The 18,650-nt window shown below is 43.6% G+C and overlaps 1 long non-coding RNA gene across 3 annotated transcripts; it reads right to left on the bottom strand.

Moving 5' to 3' along the window:
- Nucleotides 1-3,193: 3,193 nt before the first annotated feature.
- Nucleotides 3,194-18,428, bottom strand: LOC142831050 (uncharacterized). 3 transcript variants are annotated; one of them, XR_012906658.1, is made up of 5 exons: nucleotides 17,783-18,428; nucleotides 14,358-14,425; nucleotides 9,012-9,252; nucleotides 4,653-4,820; nucleotides 3,194-3,359 (listed from the first exon to the last, which is right to left on the bottom strand). It is a non-coding gene; the product is annotated as an uncharacterized LOC142831050 (long non-coding RNA). The 3 variants fall into 3 exon arrangements; XR_012906656.1 differs by lacking the exon at nucleotides 9,012-9,252; XR_012906657.1 differs by lacking the exon at nucleotides 9,012-9,252 and having other exon boundaries at nucleotides 3,194-3,355.
- Between the last annotated feature and the right edge of the window lie 222 nt (nucleotides 18,429-18,650).

Here is an 18,650-nt window from a genome sequence, read left to right as displayed (position 1 = left end):
TTCACTGACTTTGTTATTTTTCCCATTGTCTCCTTAACAAAGCACTTTTTCCCCCTATGATTAGTGTTGTAATATGTTACCTATCAGCAGGGTGGAGTATCCATCTTGTCTGACTCATCAAACACTGTGTCATTTCCCCCCCCCCCCCACCCGCCCCGTCTGCTTAACCAAAACTGATCAAAAGAAAAACTTATAAAAGGCAATGCAAAGTTAGAGGGAGGCACACCTAAATCCCTCCATCATGGTGACTGATTTAAGGAAACTCTCTTAGCCTCATTTGCATCAAAGATGGGACTGAGAGGCATATACATTAACATACAGAATGGAGAACAGATTTCAAAGCAAGGACTGCACAGACCTCTGGGACCAGAAAAGCCAGAAAGCACTGCATGGTGGGAAATCTCTGCTGCACACAACCGGTTCAGTTGTCATCAGATAAATTCTAGTAATAAATCTTCTATTGGTATGCAAAATACTGAAGCTGCCTAATTGCATTATGAGCTCCCTCAAAGGAACACCACCCAAAGGCAGGAATGATCCGTTCTTATTGTCTAGTCAGAATAAAACAAATTTGGTATGGTCTCTTAAATCATCAGATTGCCCATAAGCAAATCCAGCGCTCTCCCTTGATCAAGTGTCCTTTTTCTACAAAAATCCCTTCCTGTATTCAAGTTGGATTCCTGGATCCAACATCTGCATCGGTTCCATTGGAACGTCATCTGCTCCTGGCTGATCATGCGAGGGGCTCTGCTCTGCCCTTCCATTACTACCTCTGGGGAACCCCAACTTGTTTCAAACTTCATGGTGTGATGAGATCATCTCTTCCCCTGCCAGCACCCCTCCTGCTCCTTCTAAGTATAGTCTTGTGATCCTGACTTGTGTGATCAGTTAGTTTGCTAAACCTGACTTTTGTCATCAAGTTTGTTAGGTTAAATATTATAACTTGTTTATTTGACTCCCCTTGTATGGTTAGTACCTGGAAATAAATAACTTTCATGGTTAAGCTGCAAAAGTGACGAGGAGTCCTGTGGCACCTTATAGACTAACTGAAGTGTAGGAGCATAAGCTTTTGTGGGCAAAGACCCACTTCGTCAGATGCATCTGATGCATCTGACAAAGTGGGTCTTTGCCCACGAAAGCTTATGCTCCTACACTTCAGTTAGTCTATAAGGTGCCACAGGACTCCTCGTCACTTTTGCAGATTCAGACTAACACGGCTACCCCTCTGATGGTTAAGCTGGTTGTCCTCTCCCCTCTCTCTCTCTCATTCATATGTGGGTGTTTGACTTACTCATTTGCTCAGCAACAATGTTTCTTGTACCCAAGCTAAAGATCCCTGCAGTGCACATACATCCTGTGGGGTTTGTTTATCAAGTGGGTTATTACCAAAATAATTGTAATGTGAAAGTGGGGATAGGGATGTACTGAACTTGAGCATATGAGAGTGGCAGCTTGAAAGTGCTGTTCAAGCTAGCTTTCTGAGTCCAAAGGCACATTAGCAGGTCAACTTGGGAGTGCTGATTAATCTGTTCCTAGTTTGACCATTGGTACATTATATTGGAGTCATTTTAACTTTTTTGCACTTCTTCCTGCCCAGGTTTAAAATAATGCTGTCTTTTTGTGAAACACCTTGGGCTCAGCAGTTACATGATGATTGTCACCTGTAAAGTTAATGTTCTAGCCAAACTAAGTGATAAACTCCCATCTGCCAATAATCTCTTGCCTGGTTTTGAAATATTGGTCTCAAGAAATAGGTGCTTTGTACTCAGAGCAAGTCTCTTCTAATTCACTTAGTATAAGCCCATGTCATAAAGTGGCTGCAACCTCTGACAGAGACCATTTTTAGTTTTGTTGTGTTTTTTTAAGTAGCAAGATGCCTAGAGCTTACAAGTTATCAAATAAAAATGCAATTCAGAACTGTAACACACAAATAAGCAGCAGATCCCTCCCAGCATGCAACAGACAGCAGACATTCATCACCCAACTGAAATCCTCTCCCTCCCAGTCTGCAAAAAAAGCGCACTATTCTAGCTGCCTATACCTCCTGCACTCATTGTCCAAAAATACGGGCTTTGAAGCATGCTCTGAAGATTAATGTGAGAATTGCAAAATTTGGGGGGGAGGCACTGTTGTGTAAAAAAAACTCGTTCTTTCTTCAAACAAAGGGAATTTCAGTTGGGGAACATTTTAACTTGATTGGGCAGCCACTAATGGATCTAAAAGTAACTATATTATTACAAAGCAGTTTTAAAAACCTACTTGAGAGAGAAGCTTCTGAACTTGGTTTCATTTACAAGTTTGACCCCTGGAATCGAGGTCTGAACACAGACCTGAACTGGATGGGCTGCTACATTCCATATCCTAATGACATAAAAAGCTAAGCACTGGGTATTTAGACTCCACTCTATTAGCCTTATTTAGGATGGACACTCTAATTGACAATGTTTCCTCAATTTTTTCCCCTTCTCTTTCCCTCCCTATCCCCTCTCTTTCTCTAGGTATTTGTACCCTGGTCCCCTTAACCCACTTCTTCAGATAAATGGATTTGTGTCCAGGAAAGCTCATGATACCATCTAAATTTTTTTGTTAGTCTCTATGGTACTATGGGCCTATTTATTGTTTTTTGAGTTATTTCAGTTACAGACTAACGCAGCTACCTCTCTGAGACTTCAGTTCACTAATTACATTTGTGGCAAGATCACATAAAAAGAGGCGGTTTCTTCTTCTAACTTACTAAATGTTTAAAGAAAAGTTCCTAGATTATGAACATGAATGTTTATTAAGCTCTCAGTACACTCCAGTTATCCTCTGTCAGGAACATTCTTCACATAAAAACATAGAACTTCTCAGGTATCTTCAGCTGAGCCACTAGAAAATGATGCTCTTAAAATTAATGGACTTTAAATATTTTGGTCACGACCACCAGCTATCCGTCTTGTAAGTGTTTTGAAATAAAGAAGCTATGAAAAAGAAACTTTGTAGTTGCTCCTCTTCTAATTGAACAGGGGAGAAAAGTTTAGTAGAAATAATGAAGCATACCACTTTGAACACTACAAACTACAATTCATACGAAGGGCATGTGGCCTCTTTCCTGCATCAAGCCAGAGTAAAAAAGCTCGACAAAGGTGCTTTGTGGGGCATGCAAACCTGCTTCTCTTTGTCTTCCCAGTGTTGTGCTGTGTGCCACTCCTGTGGCCTAGAATTGTAGCCACGGTGCCAGCTATCTTATTCTCAGCCTCTAGCTGAGGTTGGGTAGTATAGCTGCATAATTCAGGTTTTGCTAGTTATTAGATTGTGTACAGTAGCCGGTAAGGGAGACGTTAATCCTTGAGGATTGTTCAGACATCTTCATTATCTGTCTTAACATAAAATAGATAGGTGGGGTATTTTTCTTTATAAATAATAGTCTAGGAAAACCTCAATTCTATTTAATTTCCCCTGCCTCCCCACATTTTTAATAAAAAATTCCTCTATTTCCCAGTAAGATGTATTACCCACTGATTCTATGAAAGCGCAATTTAGTAAAAGTTTTGAGTGTTCCCCGTGACTTAAGTAAAATTGAGCTTTACATACATTTTTAGACTTGCTTATGGTGAGACATCACCAAATTATGTAAAAGATAGTGTTTAGAAGCTGTATAAAATCAGCTATTAAAACAATGGATGAAAATTCATTGTTACTAACTCTCATGATTGCATTGCCAATCTCACAATAGTTTATACTATCTTAAAATGCCAGTTCTTGTACAATTAAAAACCTGAACTTTGATTAAAAAAACTATAAGTTTCTACCTTCTCATGGTTAGGGGCCCTATGTAAATCATAGTTTCTCGTTAGAAAATGCATAACTCTGCAAATAGCAAAGTACTGAATTTCATGGAGTCTGCGTTGAATGGATTTTACAAGTAATGTTGGTCAATTTCAAGGATGTAATGAATTTTACAAGTAACCTTTACAAGTAAATTTTACAAGTCATTTGTCCTAAACTGACTAAATTGAGGTGTAAAATTCATTTTGTCCTTGAAATTGACTAGCTAAGGTTTTTGTTTTTTTTAATTTTGTATTAAAGACTTTTGGTAAACATTTTCTTCTAAAGAAGAAAATATAAGGTAAATATAAGAGGGCATTTTCATGATTTCTATGCCCTCTTTGAAATTATGACATATAAAGAGCCTTACTTAGGGTTGTGAAGAAGAGCTGGAATGTAAACCCTAAACAAGACAGCAAATAAAGACACTCAAATTTATTAACTGTAAAGATGTTCCTGATTTTAAAACAAAATCATCATTTTTCTTTGCCAGATTCATGATTTTTTGAATAGTTGGTATTGACTATGATGAAATTGAGATACTTGTGTGATAGCAAATAAGTAATTCAAGTGAAGCAAATATGGAGATACAGGAAGCAAACAGGGGAGATAAATATAAATTCTTCCTTAGAACGAAAGTTACAACATATTTTTGAGCACATGAATATACTATGTGTGTCACAAGTAGTAATTGCCTAAGACAGTATCCCCATATATATATATAATTTTTTTGCTGCTGCACAATGACCTTTTTAAACTGCCTGCAGGGACAGAAACTCTTGGGCAATGGTTATCTGTTATAATTCCCAACTAGTCCCTTGTTGCTCACCCCACACTCTACCCACCTGCTTTTGATCTGCTCTTTCATCAGTGGTCCCTGTTGTCCAGTTCTGGACCAAACAAGGTCTCCACGGAGACAGCCAATATCGTTGGGGCCTTTGTGCAGCTGTGGCACAACACAGACGATGACTCGCATTGTTGATAAATGCCTACCGACTAGGTTCAGTGGTGGTCTAGAAGAACATCATCACATCATTAAAGTTGCTATCGCTTGACTAGACGACTATGCACATGCTAAATAAAATAATAGGGAGTTTGTGAAGATTCATTCACTGATGGTTTTGAAGTGCTTTGATGTTCCTGATTGAAAGACATCTTGTAAAGGCAAACTACTTACAATAATTAACCTTTGATTAATCCTGCTGCACCTTAGGGACTAACAAAAATGTAGATGGTATCATGAGCTTTCGTGGGCACAACCTACTTCTTCCAAAAGCTCATGATACCATCTACATTTTTTGTTAGTCTCTAAGATGCTGCAGGACTATTTGTTGTTTTTTAAATTTTTTGAGTTACAGACTAACACTACTCTGAAATAAACAACCATGTGATTTCCCTTCTCAAAAGCATTTCCATATAAAGAAAATACTGTTCTTTTTTGGTAGGGGTTGATTTTCAGAGGTGCAGAGAAAAACAAACTACTATTTGCTCTCTCCAGTCTCGGCATTTATTCCTACCCTTTGTTTCCTGTCTTTTAAGTGGATTACCTGGCAATGTTTTCATGATCATTTAACAATCCTTCAGTTGTTTTAATGACCAGCCTTTTGTTATAAAAAACAAGTAGTTCTGTAGCACCTTAGAGACTAACAAATATATATAGTTTCATGAGCTTTTGTGGGAAAAACCCACTTCTTCAGATGAGCAGAGGAAAAAAAGGGAAAACTCACAATTTATAACAGAAAAATAAGTGAAGGTGGAAATACCCAGGAATTGTAGTACCAGTTCTACTGAGGCTGATTTAGTGTGCTGGACGTGTCCCATACTTAGCTTCTGATGGCAATTGGGTTTTGAATATAACTCCTCCTCTAGTTCATGTCTTTGTTGAAGACATGAGAAATAGTGTCAAATTTGCATATGAAGGCCAATTCCACAGTTTCTCTTTGTAGTTGGTTTTTGAAATTCTTTTGTAGAAGAATGGCTACTTTTAAATCCATTAATGAGTGCCCAGGTAGGTTAAAATATGCTCCTACAGGTTTTTGTTTATTACCATTTCTAATATCTGACTTGTGTCCATTTAACCTTTGTTGTTAAGACTGTCCAGTTTGGCCAATATACATGGCAGGGGGCTTTGCTGGCACTTGATGGCATATCTCACATTAGGGGATGTGCAGTTGTATGAGCCTTTGATGTTGTTAGGTCCTGTGATGGTATTGCTTGTATAGATGTGTGGACAAAATTGGCAACAGTGTTTATTGCAGAGGTAGGTTCCTGGGGCAGTATGTCTGAGGTGTGATGTGTGATTGATAGAAAGAATTTGTTTTAGGTTGGGGGGTTGTCGGTAGGCGAGGATTGGCCTGTCTCCCAAGATCTGTGAGAGGGAGGGATCATTTTTCAGGATAGGTTGTAGATTGTTAATGATGCGCTAAAGGGGTTTAAACTGGGGGGCTGGAGGTGATTAGTTGTGTTCAGTTATATTCCTTGTTGGGCCTGTTGTAAAGAAGCAGATTCCTGAGTACTTGTCTGGCTCTGTCAATCTGTTTCTCCACTTCCCCAGGTTGGTTATTTAAGTTTTAAGAATACCTGATAAAGATCCTCTAGGTATTTGTGTCTGTCTGTGGGATTGGAGCAAATCCGGTCATATCTTAAGGCTTGGCTGTAAACAGTCAATCATGTGGTGTGTCCTGGATGGAAGTTAGAGGCATGTAGGTAAGTGTGATGGTCTGGTATAAGGTGGTGATAATGTGGCCATCATTTAATTGTACTGTAGTGTCAAGAAAGTGGAACTCTTGTGTGGATTGGTCCAGGCTAAATTTGTTGGTGGGGTGCTCATCTGAGGAATTGGGTTTTGCCCACAAAAGCTCATGATACTATTGTGACGTAGTGGGGGGGTACCTTGCTGGTTGCTATGCTGGGCAGTGGGTTGTGAGTGACCTCCACTGGCTGCTGTCTGCAGCACAGCCCAGCAGGGCAGGGGATGAGTCATTATGCAAGGGGGCTTCGAACCTGTCTGACGAGTTCTTTCCCACGGAGCGGAACAATGGGAAGAAGGGGAGTGGAGCCCTGGCTGGGGGGCAGGGCTGGAAGTGTGTGAGTTAGTTTCTGTCTGGGAGCATGGAGGAGACAGCCTAGGGAAAGGGGCTGGAATTTAGGGGCCCAGTCTCCCCCATCTCAAGAGGGGCTGAGGCATCCTAGGCCTGCCCTGGAACCAGGTTACATCTGTGCTGTGCTGTATCCTGGAGAAGCAATAAACACCCTTTATTCTACTGGCTGGTGGAGTCTGTCTGTCTGCCATTACGGGGGTTCAGGTGACGGGAAAACCCCAACGTGTCGTCACAACTATATATATATATATATATATAGGTGCTACAGGACTTCTTGTTGTTTCTCTGTCCCAAAGACAAAGCCGGGAGCAGCACAAGCTCTGTTGCAGCTAAGAGCTGCATCTGGGGCAAAATAATGTGCTTTACGCAGATCTCAATTACAAAATTCAGGGTTTCAAACTTTACGGGGTAGACACACCTATCATACTTAAATAGCGCCCCTGCTACTGCTGGTTGAGAAGACCCAGTTGACCAAAGCTCAGGCATCCTCTGCGGCATTCCTGGTAGACATTCCCATCCTGAACATCTGCAGAGCTGTGACATCGTCTTCTGTTCGCACATTCATGGTGCATTAAGCCATCACTCAACAAGCCAGAGACAACGCTGTGTTGGGCATAGTTGTTTTTTAATCTACATATCTGTGAACTCCGGCCCACTTCCCTTCATCCTGCTTGGGAGTCACCTGATATGGAGCTGAATAAGCACTCGAAGAAGAAAAGATATTTATCTTCTTTGAGTGCTTGCTCATGTCCATTTCATGTAGGTGTATGTACACAGTGTGCACATAATCGGAAATTTTTCCCTTAGTAGCACCCGTTGGTCCAGCAGGGGAGCCCCCTGGAATGGTGCCAATATACTGGCCAATATATACTCCTCCTGGCCCTCCATCCCCTTGGTTCCTTCTTACCATCTGTGACGATCCTTGGAACGTGCTCTTGCTCTTAATTGGTAAGCGCCCTTCAGCAGTTAACTTGTCCTTTGTCCTTAAGTTCCTTTGTTCCTGTGCCAGTTGCTCAGTTTGACTTTATCTGTTCCTGATTAGTTGCTAAGTGCTGTTTTCTTAGTATTAAGTACTGTGGTTAGTCTTAAGGGCCTGCGCCGATCCTTGCTCTGTGCAGCCGGCGTGTGCAGCAGGGTATGCCCAGCCTCCAGGGCTTCAAGCCCTGTGAACGGTGCCAGCAGTCTATGCCTGCACTTGGTGACCTGCACTTGGCCTGTCTGAAGTGCCTGGGAGAGGCTCACCGGGCCTCGGTATCTATCACCTCAGACCACTGAGTCCTGGAAATGGTGGGAAGGGGATATTCTATCCCCTTCTGCTCTTCCCCTCCTTCCCATCCCCCTACCCCACCCCTCTCACAAGCTGCTCTTGCAGGAAGAGGTGCTCCAGCTCCTTTCCTTAGGGGGCACAGAGCCTGTTCCCCTGGGGGTAGTAGGCAGGGGATTCTAGTCCCTTATTCCCGTTACTTCCTGGTCCCCAAGGCCAAAGGTGGGTTCCACCCCATCCTGGATTTGTGGGGTCTCAACTGCTGCATCATCAATAAAAAATTCAAGATGGTGACTCTGGCATCCATAATCCCATCACTAGCCCCCGGAGATTGGTACACTGTCCTAGATTTGAAAAACGCATATTTTCACATCTCCATTCTGCCTCACCACCGAAGGTTCCTTTGCTTCACGATGGGCAGGGACCACTTTCAGTTTACAGCCCTCCCCTTTGGGCTGTCCACTGCACCCAGGGTCTTAACAAAGAGCATGGTGGTCATAGCCGCTGCACTCAGAAAATGGGGAGTCCAGGTGTTCCCGTACCTAGATGATTGGCTCCTGTGGGGCTGCTCTGCCGACCAGGTGTGAGCCCACATCACCCTGGTCCAAAACCTCTTTCTGGAATTGGGCCTGCTGCTGAACGTGCCCAAGTCGACTGCGGTGCCTTCCACAGTCATGGAGTTCATGGGCACCAACCTAGATGCAACAACGGACAAAGCCTCCCTCCCCAGATCACGCTTTGTGGTGATCGATTCGGCGGTTTGAGACATACAGAGGTTCCTGCTGACAACAGCCAGGACTTGCATACACCTCTTGGGCCTAATGGCTGTGTGCACTTACATGGTACAGCACTCCAGACTCCGCACGAGTCCGCTGCAGATGTGGTTGGCTCAGGTCCACAACCCCGCCTTTCATGCATGGGACAGAGTGGTGACAGTTCCTCCCGACATCCTCCACTCTCTGGACTGGTGGACCCAACTAGGAGAGGATCTGTGCTGGAGTACCATTCTCCAGGCCATTCTCAACCCTGCGGCCAGTGATGGATGCGTCAGACACCGATTGGGGTGCCCACCTCGAGGACCTGCGGACACAAGGTATGTGGACTCAGGGCAATCTATCCCTGCACATCAATGTCAGGGAGCTGCGAGTGGTTCACCTCACATGTCTGGCCTTCCTTCCTCAACTCGGGGGAGCTCGGTCCTTATCCTCTCCGACAACAAGTCGGCAGTCGCATACATCAACAGACAGGGTGGGGCCCACTCTCCTCACCTGTGTCAGGAAGCCCTTCACCTGTGGGATCTCTGCATCGGTTGCCTCCTATTTCCAGGGTTCCCAGAACATCCTGTCCAATCACCTGAGCAAGTCATTCTCTGCCCAAGGCGCGATGGGGCCCTAGATAGGTTACCCCATCTGGACCTGTTTGCGACGCTTCAGAATAGAAAGTGCTTAGAGTTCTGCTCCCTCATGGACCTGGGCAGTGGTTCCCGAGGAGAAGAGCTCCTAACACCTTGGCCTAGGGCTCTGCTGTATGTTTCCCCCGTTCTCGCTGATTCACCGAGTACTCCTCTGGGTGCAGGAGTTCAGGGTGTCCCTGATCCTTATCACGCGGGCATGGCCCAGGCAGCATTGGTTCTCCACCCTCCTGAACCTATTGTGCGACAAGCTGGTGGTGATCCCGTTAGTCCCTGACCTAATCACGCAGGACTTTGGGAGACTTCGCCACCACAATCTGTGATCCCTGTACCTGATGGGGTGGAGGCTCCATGGTTAACAATGGGGGAGCTGCTGTGCTCAGCACATGTGCAGGAAGTATTATTGGGGAGTAGGAAGCTGTCCGCTAGGGCAACTTATTCGGCCAAATGGGAATGGTTCCACTGTTGGGCCACCCAAAGAGGGGTGCACCCTGTGCAAGTCCTGACCTACCTAATCCTGGATTAACTTTTGGACCTTAGGCTTCAGGGACTATCCTCCTCGCTTAAGGTGCACCTGGTGGCTATTTCTGCCTTTCTCCCAGGGGTTGGGGGGAAAACGGTCTTTGCTGTCCCGATGGCAAACAAGTCCCTGAAAGGCCTGGACAGGCTTTACCTGCACGTTCGGCTGCCCGTCCCATAGTGGGATCTTAATTTGGTCCTGACCAAATTTATGGAGTCACTGGCAATGTGTTCATTGCTCCACCTGTCCTACAAGGTGTCCCTGCTGGTGGCCATCATGTCAGCTAGATGGGTTAGAACTAAGGGCCCTCAACACGGATCTTCCGTATTCAGTTTTCTTTAAGATAAGGTTAGGTTATGCCCCCCCCCCCAAGCCTTCCTGCCTAAGGTGGTGTCAAAATTTCACGTGTCTCACGACATCTTCTTGCCTGTCTTCTACCCCAAGCCGCATGCCTCAAGTAAAGAACAGGCGTTATACGCTCTGGATGTTAGGAGGGCTTTAGCTTTTTATTTGGAAAGGACAAAGACATTTCGCAAATGGCCTCAGCTTTTTATCGCCATTGCGAAGCGGCTGAAGGGTTAGGCGGTCTCAGCACAGAGGATTTCCTCATGGATCACAGCCTGTATCAGGGAGTGCTATGGGCTGGCCAGAGTTTCAGCCCCTCCCCTTACGGCCCACTCTACTAGAGCTCAGGCCTCCTCTGCAGCTTATGTGACCCAGGTGCCCATCCTGGACATCTTCAGGGCTGCCACATGGTCTTCAGTTCATACCTTTGCCAACCATTATGCTCTGGTGCACCAGGCAAGGGAGGATGCTGCCCTGGGTAAGGCTATTCCGATCCCTCCTCCTAGGGGTGCTGCTTTGGAGTCACCTACATGGAATGGACATGAGCAAGCACTCGAAGAAGAAAGAATGGTTACTTCCCTTGTAACTTGTTCTTCGAGATGTGTTGCTCATGTCCATTCCAAATCCCTCCCACTTCCCCTTCTTCGGAGTAGTCCGATAAGAAGGAACTAAGGGGGTAGAGGGCCAGCAGGGGTATATATTGGCCAGTATACCAGCACTACTCCAGGAGGCTCCCCTGCTGGCCCAACGGGTGCTGCTAAGGGAAAAATTTCTGACGATGCATGCACACTGCACACAAGCACCTATGTGGAATGGACATGAGCAACATATCTCGAAGAACAACAGTTACCAGGGAAGTAACCGTTCTTTTGCATAACTGGTACTCTTTGAGATGTGTTGCTCATGTCCGTTCCATGACCTACCTGCCTTCCTCACTGTTGAGTTTCCCGCAAGAGAGAACTGAGGATGGGGGGAGCCTGCAGAGCCCCTTATACCATGCCATATGAGTGCCACTCCAGGGGCCACCAGAGTGAAAAATTTCCAGCACTAGTGCATGGGACGAACACACACAGCTAATATGGAATGAACCTGAGCAACACATCCCAAAGAATGCCAGTTACAGAGAAAGGTCTTTTTTAATATAAATAATTCATAATGTATCTTATTTTAAATCTAATCATAATTAACTCTTCTCTGTAATTAGATGTAGTAATTGGAATTTTTAAAGCTCCTTTTATGACACTGCAGTTTCATTTTAACAGCAGAAAATAAATATTTTAATGAAAACTTTGCTTACATGAAAAATTGCTCCGAGGTGGAGACTGTAGGTGTCAATTTTCTTCCCAGAATAAATATTTAATAGATGAGTTAAAAAGCCCAGAAATAAGGATTTTTTTTAAATGGGAAGCACTTTAACATTAACAATTGTAGCTGTAATTTTAAAATGTATAATGTGCTGTAGGGTATGTTTAGAAAGAGGGGAAATAAAAATAGCTAGGATCCCATTATTGATAGCAATTTAGGGCTAACCTCTGTCCTTATATGTGTATGCTGCTCTCACTGACGTTAATAGTATGTTTCTGAGGTCAGAGCTTCGGACTAAAACAAAGTCTTAAATAGTTGTTTGAATTCATTGGCTGTCTCTTGGGTCTTATTGTTTGGCATGCAACTTCTAAGATTCGGGGAGATGGTAACTAGTACAAATCCAGTTCAGTAATGAGCAAAAGTGTGAAATGCATCTGATGGTGTCTCAGTCTTGTTCCACAGGGATGTTTATCAGTATGGTTGATGCCCTCGTTTGCAGCCTCAGAGGAGCCAAAGGATTTACTTAGGGCTTATCTCCACTTACCTGGAGATTAATTCCCCAGGGTCCGATGTAGCAAATCTAATAAGGACCTGCTAAATCAACTGCCGATGACACCTCCATTGACTCCGGTACTCAACCAAGAGCAAGTAGAAAGGGAAGTCAATGGGAGAGTTTCTTCCATCGATTTCCTGCTTTGGGGATGCTGCAAACATTCAACTTAAGGTACGTCAATTCCAGCTGCGCTATTCACGTAACTGAAGTTGCGTATCTTAGATTGACTTTCTCCCGTAGTGTCACAGAGGATGAGCTACCTTAAAGATACTCCCTGTATGTCAGAGTTCGGGGGAGAGTTTTCACTAGCAATAAGTACAATTAGCTAAAATTGTCGAGAAAAGAAGAATCTATTGATGTTCCTGCAGGAGGCTGCAGAGTACATGTTGAGTGGGGACAGGGTTAGGGTTAGGGTTACTTTGCTCACAACAAATAATTTCTGGAGAATGAAAATTTCCTATTTTTTCTGCTTTGAGCATGGAGGACTTCCTAGAACATGTCACCCCATGAGAGCCTGCAAAGCACTGCAGAATAGAGCTTTCCTCTGGCATCACTTTCATGGGTTAATTCAGTCACTTCTAAGAGAGTGTCTCTATATTAAAAAAAAAAGAAGAAGAAGAGAGAAGCCTGAAGACAAGACACACAGCTTGTATATCAGCTGACATGCCTGACAAGCTCTCCAGAATTAATCTGTCTGGGTGCTGCAGTGCTGAGTTTAATTATGGAAAGGCTGCATCTGTGTTCAAAGCAATTGAGAGAAAGAAGAAAGTAAAACGTCTGTTTGATTAACTGCTTTTAGCCTGATGGAGAAAGGCAGATGGTTACTAGATATATTTTTTTTAATGGCTCACAGAGCCATATTCTGTGAGTAAATTAAAGCTATAGGGTCAGAATACACCTTTGAAGATTCATGTTTGCAGCTCTCATTGACTCCAGTAGGAGTTATGTGCGGGTATCCTGGGGAAGATCCAGGCTCCGAAGCTGAGATACATTGTGTTCAAAATGCAATTTGGAAATGAAAGTTAAAAGACAAGTGATATTTTACAGTTTTGGTAGAACTGTTCATGGTGGATTATTCACAGTTCAGGAAGCCTCTTCCATGAATCATTTGTTAGAAGTACAGAGAGAAATGTTTCTTCTCTTTACTGATATAGACATGACCGTTCCCCTGCCTCTCCCACCAAACGTTTGTAATATTTCAGTCCTTACCATATAAACATGGAAAACCTCATAAAAGCTAGCCTCAGTTTATTTGCCTTGCGGATTGGTTCCCATGGCCATTTAAGTGCCTGATATGGTTGCAATTGGGTTCTGAAGCATGATTTTTTATATGGTTCAATAAAATGAATAGGTCATGGTAGAGATAAACATTTAGAATACAGGAAGAAATCATATTCAGATAGACACTTTCTTCTCAGGTCCCAGTCCTTGTAATACATATAATTAAGTGCATGTCTGTTTGCAGGATCAAGGCCTTCGTGTGTATTTAGTGTGTGTTGCTAGGTCACGTGGGGTGCTACTTCTGCAACAGGAAAAAAGGTACAGTAGTAAAGATCCAAAGTCCAGGTCAGCAGACTGGATCTATAAGGCTAAAAATAGTGTCAACAGTCCCCCATGAACTCTGAAACCCAGCAGGGGGTAGAGGGTGGTCTCAGAGCCCATGTGGAATCAGCTGACCTCCTGTTTATAGCCCTTTCGTGTGAGTTGGGGTCAGTTGACTCAGGCTTTGATACTCTGCCCTTTGTGCAATTTTTGTTTTTGCAGTATAGCTGTTGTACCTTTGGGCCCCAATTCAACTATGAACTTTAGTCTTAAAGTTACATGAAGGCTTGTAAGTAGTTCTGTTGATTTCAGTGGGACTACTCATCTGCTTACAGCTTCTGAATCTGGGCCTTTAGGTGAGCCCATAATATACAATTCTAAGAAGAGTAGTATAATAAATGAACACAAACATTAAAATACTACAACCTAGATGTCTAAAAATGACAGTTTCTAATATTCAGTTTATACGTAAACCCACAAAATGAATATGCACAAATCACTGCACTTACCAAAAATATGTTTACTCCATTGAATTGTAAGTAGGAACATTAATATTTGCTGCAGCCAGAACATTTTCCTGTTGAAAAATGGCATTTACTTACTCTCATGGACAGAGTTAAAATGAGATTGAAACAGTTATGCAGTAGCACAAACCAGTGTAAAAAATAACAATCAAATCAATAGTATTAAAGGATCTGGGATGATGTAGCACTCTGTACCTAATGCAAATACTAAGCAAAGTCATGAAATATACACAGGTTAAATAATTATGACAGGTTACATACCTTGGCTTACTTCCCAATTCATAACCAAATGACTTGTTTTTCAAGTGTGAGGAAACAGATTGCATGTCAGATAACTTCCATTTTGCCACAGTTGATCACTTAATCGTAGGTCTCAATAGGGGCACTTCAGTTTGAAAAAGGAGTAATGTTTTATGGTGCAGCATGCTGCCCTTCATGACCCTTTCCCCCTATGCCAACACAGGCTTTGGGCAGTCTCTTTGGCCAGGGCTTGGATTGGATTGACCCTTGCAGTCTGGCATAATAACACTTCTCTCCAGGTGCTATTTTGTTCTCAAGATTCTCAGCTTTCATTAATTAAAAAAAAAAAAAAAAAAAAAAGAGAGCGAGAGAGTGCCCTTGTCTATATTAAAATCTTAAATGCGTATATTTATGTTGATCAGAAGTGTGAAAAAGCACACTCCTAACCAACATAGTTACTTGGCCAGAACCTCCTGTGCAAATGCAGCTATACCTACATAAAGGTGTGCCTTCTGCCGGTGTATGCTGCATTTACAGTACACCGACAGTACACAGTAGTGCCATGCACTCTGTAGTGCGGACATAGCATATATCCTGGTTGTGAGGAAAATCTAAAAAAAAGATGGCGCGTATGTTTATTGATTGCAGAGATGTTTGAGCGTCTGCAGAGGCCCTGGAGCAATAAGTCTGAGAGATGCGACTATCCCATTCCTCTGAGGGAGGTGTGAACTGTTGTAAGAGGAAGGATTGTCTGTTGCTTATAAGCACAAGACTAGGTGGTGTGACATCTGGGTTCTAGTCTCAGATCGTCTACCTCAATGACCACGGACAAACCAATATTTAAGCTATGACTCTGGAGTAGCTTGCAAGACTGAGCCCTGATTTGTTTAACCCTGAATCTCTCTGCTAAGAGCACACTGCAACTCTCTTTTTCTTATTTATTATAAAACCATGCAAAGTTAGACATCTGTTCACGCACGTTGCTGTTATAATTGGTACGTTCACATTTTGTTTAGGAAGACATAAGAAAAAATAAAATGTGCATTAAACCTAGTCGCATGGGGATCCTTTCACAACTGTTTCCACTGGCTAGATGACGGTGATAATTCTACCAGCACCTGGACATGTGGTAAGTGCAGGGCATGCTTTGGTCTTTTCCTACCGTTAGCTAGCTGCATAATGGTAAACTCATCCTCCTGGATGTGCTATGTCAGTCTGTCATTATTGTTTAAATGTTGGTGTTAACTCTGTCATTATCCATTTTAAGATAGAAGGAGAATCATAGATCTGCACAATTTACTGAGAGTAACAACTCTTGATAACAGAAAAGGATGTTGGGCGATACCATTGGTCTCTTCTCGCCTTCCTCCCCTACTCAAGAAGCCAGCTCTAAGGAGCCCAGGATGCTCCATAACATTGAAGTGACATTGGGGAGGACCTGAGCTGAGAGAGCTGCATGGTCATATTTTGGACCCCTGTGCTATCTACAGTGAGTGACCTGTAATTTTGGTAACTCAGTGGGGGAGGGGGAGTTGGCAGAGTAGCACATCCTAGCCCCTCCCAACCCTGAATCCTGCTGGGGGCAAGTTGCTTAGGTAAGTGAGGCTGTCTTTAAAACAGAGTTCATAGTATTTCTCTACCTCCCAGGGAAGATGAACACATTAACATGGGGCTCAACAGGCGGCCTGCAGGTGAGAGTCAAAACAAAAAAGTAGTCAATATAATGGTCTTCTGTTGATATGCATTTTAGTGGTTAAATTCCTGGATTGTCGTTGCTCATTAAAAGTGCTGTCATATGGGTGGAAATTGGGCAAATATTGCATTTTATTAATATCAGCAGAACTGACTTAAACGGGGCCTGTAGTCTTGCTTTAATCTTTGTATCCATACCTGTCGGTGTGAAAAACTCTTTGCATATATATTTGCATGTATATGCAACCACACTTAAGTTGCAGCCCTCAGCATGTGCTGTGAGTATCACTGTGGCCCCCGAGGCTTCCAAAGTTGAGTAGCCCTGTCCTAGTGTGTTAACCATAAGCCAAAATGTGTATCAAATAAACACGTTTTAAAATAAACAAAGTTCAATAACATGAATTCATGTTTTAAATATACAGTTATAAAGCTGATGGAACCAGGTCATCAGCAGGAGGGACTGAACTGCTATTTTAGGAGCTAAAGCCAACTTCTTCTTAGCTAAGGCTGTAGAACAGACATTATGTTCCCTTTCTCACAGGTCTCAGTGTCTCTAGGTTACGCAGTTTTTTTTAAACCAAAAAATTAATCCCTCTTTCCTATTGACACAGTCTACAAAAATAGCAAGGGTTAAAAGTGCATAATTTCATCTAGACACCAAGGAATCTCTTTTTTACTTGTACTTGTTTGTGTGGGCAGCCAAGCAAATAGCATGACAGCCTGTATAATTAAGACATTTTCAGTACATAACACATTTTTTTTAGCTGGTGTGGTGAAAAGGACATTTGATTCAGGAATTGGGCTAAGCATTTATTTCTCAGATGACAGGAAAGTTGACAGTTTGTTACATCTTTAATCTTTAAAATGTCGCACCTGCATAGGAAGAAATGATTGTGTCTCACTACCAGCATACCTCCCTTTCAGAGCACAGAGTTTGAAAACAGAAAAGTGAAAAAGCTTTCCTTAAAATATTATTGTCATGTAACCCTTCTGCCAGATGGCACCAGCAGCAACCAGGGTCAGGTTCAATATCTAGGGGTTCTTCATCCATCCATCCAATGCAGAACTGGCTTGAGCCCCCACTCAGTAACCTGGGAAATTCACACACGCCCCTGGGTGCCTCTGGGAGGCAATGCTTCCCCAACTTGCAAGCACAGAGTCTGAGTGTGGAAAAGAAACTTTTAATAAATAGGGAGGGAAGTAACGTGGCATTAATTTGGGACACACCAAAAACAAAGTTCGTAACCAAAACCACAATAAATGTCCTAGCTCAGGTAGGTTGGGCAATGTCCTTTTCCTCTCAGGCTTTCAAGTCCAGTAATGTAAATGTTCCCTTCATATGCCTTCATATGCCCAACCCGTCTCTGCACCCCACTCACAGTTACTGCCCTTGGTCAGGGCAGACCAGAGTTCAGAGGTGATCTGGGAGGGGGAGGTAGGAGCCATCTCACCCACTTTGCTGGTCACACATCATTCACCTGGTTGCTGCTTTCCGGGGCAGCTCTGCTGGCCATTCAATCCCCCAATTGCCGCCTCTTTGCTGGCTTCTCCTCACACTTCTCCATTGGTCCCCCCTCGCCGCCGCTGCTCTGCTGGCTGCTCCTCCTGCCTCTCCGTCACCAGCCTGCTGGGTGCTCATCACATCTTCCGCTGGCTTGCGGTGGATTTGGCCCTGGGCCAGACCTAGTGAGCTCAGATCTTTGTGATTTCAGCTCTTAACCCAAAGCACAAATCAGCCCAAGATTCCAGCATCCGCTGGAGTGAATTTACATACAAAAGAGACTCCTTATGGAGCCTTTCTTTAACTCTATCATTGAAAGAGTGGGGAGAAACAGGTTGAACTAGTCTTATAGCCCATGCCTGGAGGCAGTCAGCCTTCTGACTCACTTCCCTCCCCAGCTTAATCTATAGGTATGCTAACCATACAACCCAGAAAATCCGGGACAGTCCCGAATTTCAGTCTTCTGTCCCAGTGCCCTGTAAAACATTGAAAATGTCCCGGAAATAGCAGTGCAGCTAGAAGTGGCTGCAAGCTGCTCTTTCTCTTTCCCCTCCTGCTCCCTTTTGCGGGGGAACACCTGGATCATCTTAGCTTTAAAGGCAGAGATGCGTGGGAGGGCACCAGCTGAGCTGATCCCAGTTTGTGCAGAGTGCTGGCTCTGCCTTTTAAAATTGAGTAAGAGCCACGTGGCTTCTTAGACTTAAGACAGAACCCACACTGTGCACAAACTGGGATCAGCTGATTCCCAGCTCAGCTGGCACCCTCCCACGTGGCTCTGCCTTTTAAATCTAAGACGACCCACGTGGCTCTTACTAAGTTTAAAGGGCAGAGCAGCAGTCGGACTG

This window comes from Pelodiscus sinensis, chromosome 12, assembly GCF_049634645.1.
Source record: "Pelodiscus sinensis isolate JC-2024 chromosome 12, ASM4963464v1, whole genome shotgun sequence".
NCBI classification, from domain to species: Eukaryota; Metazoa; Chordata; order Testudines; family Trionychidae; genus Pelodiscus; species Pelodiscus sinensis.
The sequence above is the reverse complement of the archived record's forward strand: the minus strand, read 5'-3'. Positions and strand labels throughout refer to the sequence as shown.